The sequence below is a fragment of the Triturus cristatus genome, chromosome 6 (genome assembly GCF_964204655.1).
Source record: "Triturus cristatus chromosome 6, aTriCri1.1, whole genome shotgun sequence".
Lineage (NCBI taxonomy): Eukaryota > Metazoa > Chordata > Amphibia > Caudata > Salamandridae > Triturus > Triturus cristatus.
Genome location: NC_140589.1, coordinates 1,682,818,742 through 1,682,830,011, shown reverse-complemented (window position 1 = coordinate 1,682,830,011; position 11,270 = coordinate 1,682,818,742). Strand labels below are relative to the sequence as shown.

The 11,270-nt window shown below is 41.6% G+C and overlaps 1 pseudogene; it reads left to right on the top strand.

The window, feature by feature from the left end:
* The first annotated feature begins 703 nt into the window (after positions 1-703).
* LOC146821819 (general transcription factor II-I repeat domain-containing protein 2 pseudogene) lies at positions 704-2,518 on the top strand (annotated as a pseudogene).
* The last annotated feature ends 8,752 nt before the right edge of the window (positions 2,519-11,270 follow it).

The following is an 11,270-nucleotide window of genomic DNA, read 5'->3' as shown; positions in this document are numbered from 1 at the left end:
TACTTGACCTGTTACCCTCTGTAAACCTGTGGGCCTTTGTACTATATTGTAATTTACTTTATTAAATACTTTATATGACGGATCCTGTCACATTGTTTTCTGCGCCTTTACAATCCGTGAAGCGCGATATCCCTAATCAGTCCTGGAAAATGCTTTTAAATATTACAATCCTGTCCGGGAGCAGGCTTGGACGAAGCTAGTGACAATGTTTTTTTGTGTTTAATGATTGGAAGACAAGTGGGCTGCTGCCCTATCGCGTGAGGGTTAGTGTTCGGGTTGCCTTCACTCCATTTATTTTTTAAACTGATTGCTTTTCTGATTGCTATTGTAAACTCAGTTAGCAAACGTATCTTGGTGTAGCTTGAAGAAGTCGCATGAGCCACTATTTAAAAGAGTTTTTTCGCAACAACTTACTGTGAGGCCTTTGCAAACATTTGTACTGCCTCTTTTTTGGTTAAGTCTACCTATGGACAGTTTTCAGCGCATGCGCGGCCGCCTCTCCAACGGCTGCCTGAACCCATCTCTCCTGTACTGTAAGTACATATGATGTATGTGGGGGGGGGCGGAGTCTGCTTATTAGGGGGGGTCTGCTTATTATTCTGCTGAAAAGTCTGAGCGGTAAACTTTGGATATACTGACCACTTCCGTGTCTCTTTACAGTGGTATAGGGACCATAAACTACAATCAAATTAATAACCCAAAAATGTCCAAGAAAAGAAAAGTTGATGCAGAGGGAAGGCAATTTCAGGAGAGATGGGAAAGTGAATACATGTTTGTGATTAATGGAGACAAGCCGGTATGTCTTATTTGCTATGAGGCAGTGGCAGTGATGAAGGAATACAATTTACGCCGGCACTTTGAGACCAAACATGGAGCCAAATTTGCTAACCTTAGCCACCAGGAAAAGCAACAAAAGGTCCAAGAATTAAAAGGAAGCCTGCATTCTCAACGGAATATTTTTGCAAAAATGACAGCAAAAAATGATGCAGCAGTGAAAGCCAGCTATCTTGTGGCTATAGAAATTGCACGAGCTTCAAAGTGCTTTTCAGAAGGTGCATTTGTAAAGCAGTGTATGCTGAAGGTATGTGAACAGGTGTGCCCTGAGCAGAGACAGGCTTTTAGCAATGTCAGCTTGTCAAGAAACACCATCACAGACCGAGTCAGGGACCTAGCCTGTAATCTTAAAACAAAGTTGGCTGAAGAGGCATGCAGTTATCTGGCATTTTCATTAGCTGTTGATGAAAGCACTGACAATACTGATACAGCTCATCTAGCTATTTTTGTAAGAGGTGTGAAGGAAGACTTGTCTGTCAGTGAGGAGCTCTTGGATGTGGTCGCCATGTATGGGACAACAACTGGGAGGGACATCTTCAATGCAGTGGAGGAATCCGTAAATAAAATGAAATTACCTTGGGAAAAGTTGGTGGGACTTACTACTGATGGCGCTCCAGCAATGTGTGGAGAGAGAAATGGCTTGGTTGGACTGTTAAAAGAGAAAATGAAAAAAAGTAATTGCCACACGCCGCTGATAACTTATCACTGCATTATCCACCAAGGAGCTCTGTGTGGCAAGGTTCTGCAACTGGATAACATAATGTCCACAGTCACGAAAACAGTGAATTTTCTGCGTGCACGGGGTCTGAATCATCGTCAGTTCCAACAATTTTTGAAGGAGGTGGGCATGGAACATACAGATGTGCCATACCATACAGAAGTAAGGTGGCTGAGGAGGAGCACCGTTCTCAAGAGATTTTTTGAGCTTTTGGAAGAAATTACTCTTTTTATGCAAAGTAAAGGGAAGCCCTTGTCAGAACTGTCAGATACAAACTGGCTGTGCGATTTTGCCATGTTGTGTGACATAACCGAGCATCTCGCCCAACTGAATCTGAGGCTGCAGGGCCGCAAACAAGTCATAACCTCAATGTATGAGGCAATAACAGCTTTCCAGGAGAAACTGCGCCTATGGAAGTCACAGCTTGAAAAAGACAGTCTTGCCCACTTTCCTATCTGCCAGAGCATCTCAACCTCATTCCCAGGTACTTTTTCATGTGCTCGATTGGGTACCAAAGTGAATCGGCTGATTGATGAATTCAATCGACGCTTTTCTGACTTTAAAGGACAACACTTAACCTTTACCAGCTTTGCCAATCCCTTCAACATCGATGTTGACAGTGCACCACATCACCTTCAAATGGAATTAATAGAACTTCAGTGCAACAGCAGCCTGAAAGCGAAGTTCCAGGATGCGACAGTCGACGACTTTTACCGTCTCCTCCCCCCTGCTTTGATGCCACAGCTCCGACTTCAAGCTGCACGTGTTCTGTCCATGTTTGGGAGCACCTATCTATGTGAACAGATGTTTTCAGTCATGAATCTGAACAAGACCAAGCTCAGATCACGCATCACTGATGATAACCTCCATGCTGTTTTGCGAATTGCTACAGCACAAGACCTAACGCCAGACATCGATGGACTGACCTCAGGAAAACGATGTCAGCCATCTAGTCAGAAAAGTTAAAAAAAGTTAATGGCTTATGTTTGCCATATGTGCAATAAACAGTGTTTGGCAATATTTGTATGTTTAAAAATTACTGTCTGTTACCAAAAATCTTTTTTCAATAAATTGTACAATAATTGTACATTTGAATATCTACTTGCCATTATTCTGACTATGTTTCTGCTTTCAGAGCTAGTTATTACTTATATTATTACAAAAAACAGTAATAATTGAATGCAGTGACAATAATTTATGATAATAAAGAGTGGACACATACTCCTACAGATACAACCGGCCCTTTGAGGGTGACCAAACTGCTGATGCGGCCCCTGATGAATTTGAGTTTGACACCTCTGCATTAGAAGGACATAGTGAGAATAAAACTAATATAGGGAAAATTACAAAGGTAGTTCCAACTAGAATAGATAAAAATTATTTGCATAAAGACAGGTCAATAACAGATTTTTCTAATAATGTATTTTCAAAGTTATTATATGAATATGTAAAGACAATGGACGTACGGGACTGCTACGTATGTATGCAGTTACCTGCATCTGTTTCTGAGGGAGTGACATATCATCACCTTCCGGCAAAGTATGGTATAACATGTAGTGCAATAGCTAGTTTATTTTATGAGACAGGGAAATTAGAATATTATTTTTCAGATGTAGATAACATTTTTGCGCAAGTGCCTTCGTATAATAAATTGATCAAAGTAAAACCTGCTAAGGTATTAGGTGAATTTTTCTTAGAGCCTAAGGAACTAACATTAGAGTATATTTTTAGAAACAATCTAACATGCAGTTTGAAGAAGGAGGAAAAGACATTCCTAGACATGGTCGAGGAAAGAAGATTGAAAATGCAAAGAAAAAGCAGCAGAAGGGAAAGTGGAGAAAACAATCTGGGATATAGAGAAAGAAAAACATTTGAAAGGAGAAGCTAGTCCAACTATAGCTTTAGATTGGCCTCAGAAAGGGAAATTTTGCATTCGAAGGAATCAAACGGCTTATGATAATTATTTTTTAGGTAATAGTGAGTGCCATGATACATATCGAATCATGGGTGGATGGGGATTCAAAGGTGAAAGAGATCCAGTCTTTCCTGGATTATATTTTATTTGTGGGAACAGGGCATATTATCGTTTGCCAGACCATTGGTATGGCACATGTTACGTAGGCCTGGTCTTTCCAAAAATCTTTCATATGGATAGAGGAGAAGATGGTGTACATAGCTTAAGTAATCATTTAGCTAGGACCAAGAAAGAACCTTGGGCAGAACTTGTAGGTGATATTTTTCATGCATTGGTACCAGCAGTGGGAATAACTCTGAATGCAAACATAATTAGAAAATTGTCAACAGTAGTGGATCGCTTGTCAACAAGCACCGCTGGAGGATTTTTATTGGTCAATACTGAAATGGTTGCCATGCGTGCTATGGTAATGCAAAATCGACTTGCCCTTGATATTTTATTGGCAAAAGAGGGTGGAGTCTGTGGAATGCTGAAAGTGCAACATTGTTGTACTTACATTCCTGACGAAAGCAAAGATCTGAAAACTTATATTAAGAATATTACTGAATTGTATGATGAACTTGCACCACTGGAGGTTGAAGGTGTTTGGGATAGAATTGGAAAGAAAATAGCTGCTATTAAGAATTATTTAGTGAAAATAGGTAGTACTCTAATAGGTAAAATATTGTTTCCATTAACATGTGTAATCTGCATAGTATTAATGATAAGATGATGTTGTATGTGCTGTAGAAACAAGAAAAATAAGAAAAGAATACAAATTTAAAATTCAAAAAGAAAAGATAAGAAACAAGAAAGAGAAATTGAAGAAATAGAATTGGAGGAGTGGAAGGAGAGTATATATGAATCAGTAAAAAGAGAAAATAATAGTCCCTAGGAAGGAATAAATGGAAACAGCAATGAATAAGGACCCAATCAGTACTTATTTTTAAAGACTTGTCCAGCCGGACAGTGGTCATGGATTTTACTGATATGATAATGGAGCAAAAATATCAAAGGAATTCACAAAGTGGGACACAAGCCTGTGTCCCTTACATATAGCAAGACATGGAACAAAGAAACAAGGTTCAGGCAAGAAAGCTGTTTGTTGCAAATGACAAGAATAGAAAATGGACCAACAAACAATTCATAGAGCACCCTTATGTATCACACTTAGTATTACTAAGAACATATAGGGTGTTTACAGATGTCGACGGCGTTTCGATCCTATAAAAGGAATATTAGGATCATCATCAGGACAACAATAATTATGCCTGTACAATATAACCTGAATAGCCTTAAAAAAGAAGGGGGAGGGGAGGAAGGAGAGAAAGGATAACAATTAGAAAATAGTCCATCAAAAAAACATGATTAAAAAGGACAAGATTTAAAAAGTCTGATCAATAACATTTCTGTACGTCATCATATAACAAGGAAGAAGGAATGCTAAAGCAACGAAAGAAAGGAATAGCATGAGCAAGCATTAATTCTTAAGCAACAGACAGTCTTCAGGTTGTCAATAGTATTGCAGAGTATAGTACGTGGTAGTTTGTGGTAAGGATCAATATCTAGGAGTGATCATGACAGCCAATAAGAAGTGCAATTATTAAGGAGCTGAGGATACGCTCCTGACAGTCTAATTACATGAATTACGTGTGATGCTAGGAAGGCGAATTAATGACGAATGTCATCATAAAACCATGGCAGGAGTCCGGTAACATCATAGATATAAAATTTCGTCGTGACAAAAGATCACATGCATTCATCAAGGGCTGGCATTGGGAAGACAGTATTGTTGCAAAACATAACAACTAGGGCAGGGAGCAGTTCCTGTTAGTGCACATGCCTAACAATCAAGGAAACAGGTGCAACAGACAATAAGCTCAGGAGTGAGCTTGTGACAGCCAAGATGTGGGGAAGGTGTTGGGACGGGTGGTAGTCCACGGAGGATGGAAACGAGTGGTAAAAAGTGGCGAGCTAGTGATAGCGAGTGCGGCCGGCGTGAAGAACTTACCGCAAGGCGGTGGATCCGGGGTGTACTCTGTGTGTAAAAGAGGAGAAGTTAAGGTGTATCCGAAGGAGTGCGGATAGGGAAGAGAGGGGGAAACGAGTGGAGAGAGACTCACCGTTACACGGAGTGGAGGATATTCCGTAACGGATATGGAAGGCGGGTAATGCCTAATTTCAATCGCGTGACAGGATCGTCATGGGGGCTGATTAGTAGTAAGCGATGGTACGCTGTGAAAGATATACGGTGATTAGGAACCAGCGACAAGGCGTTAAACCAATGGATTAGAATGAAGAAGGTGGGAAACTCACCAATGTTTAGGAGTAATCGCGAGAGTCCGTCAATGCGGGGAGCAGCATCCGATAATACGGCAGCTGCCGGGTAAGGAAACCAGGAGTGTGTTAAGGACAGAGGGGAAATCTGATTGGTCGGCCCATGCGGGGACGTGAAAAGAGAGGAAGGACAGCATTGAATAGTGGTTGCCATCTTGGAAAGGTCAGAATTACGAGGAATAAGCAAAGTAGTTATTGAGACAGAGAAATAGGGTTGTTAACCCCTTCAGTGCCACGCCCTTTCCCCGCCCTGTGCCGGGCGTTGCATTAGCGGGCGGGGTTCATGACGAGATAGTCTCGTCATGGGCACAGCGCAACCGTGCTCCATGATGAGACCATCTCGTCATGGGCACTGAAGGGACTGCTGTCTAGAGGACTGTCCTTTGTTCCATCTACTTATTTCAATAAATTTGAATTCATCAAGGACCTCCACTCTTTCTTCCGAAAAATAAGACTAAAAAATTTTTTTCAGACCAGGCCCACCGTTGATAATAATGACAACTTATCCGGACTTAGACCTCCGTCTGAATTCACTCCATCCCTGGACTCCTTAGGACCCGAAGTCCATATCTTTGAGAAGGCAGTGCTTACTAAAATCCAACAAACTTTAAAATTTGTTCCTCAACCGCCTCCCAATCTCTTTAAAGAGGAGAATAACGCTCTCAGCAACCTCAGAGCTGATAAACAACTTACCATCAAACCATGCGACAAGGGTGGGGGTATTGTCATTTTTGACACTCCCACCTATATTGATAAAATGAACACTCTTTTATCAGTTGCCAAACATTACAAGCACATTGCCATCAACCCTGAACCGGCCCTGAAACATCGTATCTTGACGATTGTTCGCAACGCTGTTGAAGATGGGTACTTGTGTACCAATGAAGCCGAGTTCCTTACCCCTACCTATACCCGATTACCTATCATCTACGGGGTACCCAAAACCCACAAAAATGTGTCTGATCCCCCCCTCAGACCCATTGTCTCGACCATTGGGGCGGCTACGGAGCCCCTGTCTAAATACGTTGACCAGTTTTTAAAACCGTTGGTGGCTAATCTTGAATCCTTTGTAAAGGACACAGGCCATTTCATCGCTAAGATTGAGAATTTGGATTACCACAGTGACAGAGAAATCTTGGTTACCATGGATGTCGAGTCCTTATATACGAATATCCCCCAAGAAGGAGCCCTATCAGCTATCCAAGAAATCCTAGACTCAGAACCTGACATTACCAACGCCCCCCTCATTCTCCAATTTCTGAAAATTATACTGGGTGAAAACTACTTTGAATTTAACAACGAATTCTACCAACAAACCCAGGGAGTCAGCATGGGGGCAGCCTGTGCCCCTAGTGTGGCTTGCCTTTATATGGGGATTTTTGAAAGGACGAACATCTACAACGAGATCGCCCCTTTTTTTGAGAATGTATATGCCTGGTCCCGCTTCATAGATGATATTTTTTTCATCTGGAAGGGTGACCAGACTTCCCTCGATGAGTTTGTCCAATGGGTCAACCTAGCTGATGAAAACTTGAAATTTACGGTGCATTCCAGCAATAAAAGGATTGAATTCCTTGATGTATGGGTTGAACACAAAGACAACCTTCTGTATGTCTCCCTATACACCAAGCCCACCGCCAGGAACACACTGCTCCAACTTGACAGCTACCATCCCCGCTGCCAAAGAGAGGGTATCCCTTTCAGCCAATTCCTCCGGCTTCGAAGAAACTGTACTGAAACCAAGGATTTCCTATATCAGGCTGACATCCTGAAAACCAAGCTTCTGAATAGGGGTTATCCCTCCAGACTGATTAAGAACTCTTTCAAGAGAGCCAGGTATTATAATCGCGATACCATATTCCAACGAAAACATGACAAAGTCTCTGACCGACTGGTTTGCGTCACTCGGCACTCTAACATTAATCACAAAATCCGCCAGGTTATCAATTCCCTTTGGTACCTTCTTAACATGGACGACAATGACCGATTGCCCAAACCCCTGTTTGCATTCAGAAGGAACAAAAACCTTAGGAATCATCTTGTCCGTGGCAAACTACCAGAATCCTCTCCCTCCTTCCGCCAAATGTCCATTACTGGCCTACCCCCCATCACAGGCAACCACCGCTGTGGATCCTGTCAAGCATGCCCCAACGCTTTGGTTGAACAAAACCTTATCATCAATAAACGAACCATCAAATTGACGGAAATGACCAATTGTCGAACCACTAATGTGGTTTACGCAATTCTTTGCCCTTGCGACCTGACCTATATTGGTGATACTGGCAGGGAATGCCGTCTGAGGATTGGTGAACACAAATCCAACATTCGTCTAAAAAAATCAGGGGCTCCCCTTGTTTCCCACTGGACTAGCCTTGCCCACTCAGAACAAGACCTTAAATGGACTGTCCTGGAAAAAATACACACTCTAGTGGGCAAGGACCCCACGAACGTGAGAAAAAAGAGGGAAGTGTTTTGGATCTACTACTTGAACTCTGTAGCCCAGGGCCTCAATGAGACCTGCCCTTGGGAAAATGCCATAACATGAACTAGCTCCCTATTATTCACCTATTTGTCCCCCTGTTGGGTCCTGTTTTACCCTATGATTACCCACTTCTCCCCTGATTGTTATCTAGGAAGACACTTCCATTGATATTGACTTTTCCCTTACTAGTGTTCGATTCTTTATTCTCCTCTTTACAGGATCACTTAGAAAGTTTTCCTTAATTCTGTAATTTCATATAGTCTTTTCCAACTCCATTTTTGAGCATAAGACTGATGACTCATTTTCAGCTACATTCTATATTTGGTGTTGTACTACGCCTTAGCACGTTTTTTGTGCTCGTCTCCGCTGCCCCATTTATTTCCTTTATTCATTCTTTATTTGTCACTTTAGCATTTTCACCCACGGTCCCGTTTGTTTCTTACTCTTCCCCATCTGTCCCGTCCCAATATGGCCGCCAAAATTGATCGGCCCCTCTAAAATTGGTCCCTTCTTTGTTTTCTTACCCTTCCCATTCACGCGAGAACTCTCATCTCTAGTTTTTTTAATCAGTCGGGCCGTATTTAAATCCCGGCAGACTGAGCTCGGATCTCCTTCGTTATCGGATTTGATCTTTGCTGCCACTTCCACGCCGGATCGACAAGCTTGTTAACGGTAGGAATTTCCTTGCCTTTTATTTGCCTATTGCTTGCTGATTGGACCTGCAGCCTCTGGTTGCACTTACCTGTATTCTCAGATCCTCGTCTCTTCCACCTCTTATGCCAGGCATATGTTCGTATACTATCGCTACGCCTCTGGTCCTTGTACCCCCATTCCACGTCATTGGGGTTTCATCTAGAGCTTCGATGCGGCCTGGGATGTCTTTACACTGACCCCTGCGCCTATCAGTTATATATATCCCCTGTATTAGACCTCTTATGTTTCCTTTTTCCCTTAGACCCCTCATCGAACGGGCGAACTTGTGATTATCCTTATCCTTGCTTCTATGGTTGCGCTTGTGAGAAATTGTCTTGCGGAGTTTCTCTCCACTTACCGCCTCGTCTGAAGGCCTGCCATACGCTGGGTAAGTTTTCTGTTATCCAGTTATTGTTTTACGTTCTACATTACCTGAAACATATTTTAGTGGACCTTTCCGCGTACCCTTGGCTTTCTCTTTACTGAAAAATCTTTTGTGTTTTTTCCTGATAGTTTGGGATACCCGTATTTGCTATACCTGGGGGGTTTTCACCCTTGATGACCACCTTAACCTCTGTCCAGTATCAGCCTATGTACCCCAGACCACTATTGATTGGACCCTATTCTGGGTAAGCAACGCCTACTCCGCATACCTTTATTTCATCTTTATGTCTGTTTGCAGGCATTTAGGGTACCTAGGTTATTTATTATCTCTTATGGATTTCAAGGGTAGTTTATTCCTGTGTATTCCCGTTGTCTTTTCCTCCATAGATCCGATTTGTCCTCTGATGTACATCCTCATACTCCTCTATACCCTACAGAAGACCTGAGTTGTTAATGGCATCCTTGATATAAAGGTACGATGCTTCCTCCATTGTTTCTACTCTTTATCCTCGTTTTTCTACATGTTCACCTTTCCTATCTGTATGATTTACTTTTGTTTTATCTCTTGGTGATTAGTGAACCACAGTTGTACTTCTTTGGATTTTATATCCTCTACCTCACAGGTGTGTATCTACCTCCTTGCTTAAACCTTGATTACTTTAGACTTGACTCCATTCTTCTGGGTGCACCTCGATTTCATCCATCTCTAAGCTCTCCACCAGTTCTGGCCTTATATGTTATCCTCTTATATATCATTCTGACCTTGGGAATTTTTTGACTCAACATTGAGATTATTACCCCCTTATCCTTTTGTTTATCCCCCCAATATGCTAATACTTTTTAGCAAACTATGAAGTAGACACCTTAATGCAATTGTATACTGACCAAAATGTTTCTGTCTAAATGGTATTAATATTGATTTGTTGATTTGTTGTCTTTTGTTTTTCCTATGACCTGGCAATAGGCTCCTTCTGTGTTGTCCCACACGCCTTACATCTTCGTTGCCCTGATGAAGGTGTAGTTCACACCGAAACGTGCGTTGGCCTCTGCTCCCTCGTGCTCTCTGAGAGAATTTATTTATCCCTACCAATTGGGAATGCACGAGCCTACCTGAATTGTTACCCTTTTTCTGTTGAAGTCCTATATCGCTGAGGCGATTTTTAAACTTTATTGGCAAATTTAAATGTATATTGTGTGTATTTGTATCATATTTGGTCTATATATGAACGTGTCGTCTGAATGAGTGTATGCTTGTTTGTCTTTACGTGTGGGACCTCTATGTATAGACAAAATATTTTGTATGCTATATGGCTTATCCTTTATACAAAAATTATCATTTGTGAATATTGTTATTGAAATAAAATATGTTCTTTTTTTTTTATCTCCTTTGGTTTTCCTATTATTCTGAGTCTATTTCTGCCCTTGGCTTTTTCTTATTAATGTGACCCAATCCTGGGCCTAATGATATTAGACGTAGTGTAGACAGTGGGTTCTGTTCTTTCTTTGAAGGCCTCCTGTTCCCTATTTCCCCTGTCTACCCATCCAAGCATTAGGGACCCCCCTTCGTTTGAACACTGAAGGAGTTAAGGCACTAATAAAGTAGTAGTAAAATCAAGAGATTAAAATGGCAAAGGAGTATTTAGAATGAAAATTAAGGTAACTTACAAGGTAAATTTAGTGACGTGGTATGGAGAAACGGGAAGGTGACCACAGGAAAGGGATACAATGGAACGCTAAGGAGATGAAAAATTATAGTAAACCAGAGAATGTAGACGATGCATTTGCAGTTAATTGCTCAAGACAGAAAAGCAGTTAGAAAATCATAGAGAAAATCATTGAGACAGAGTCAGAGGATAAGGAGCAAGCAT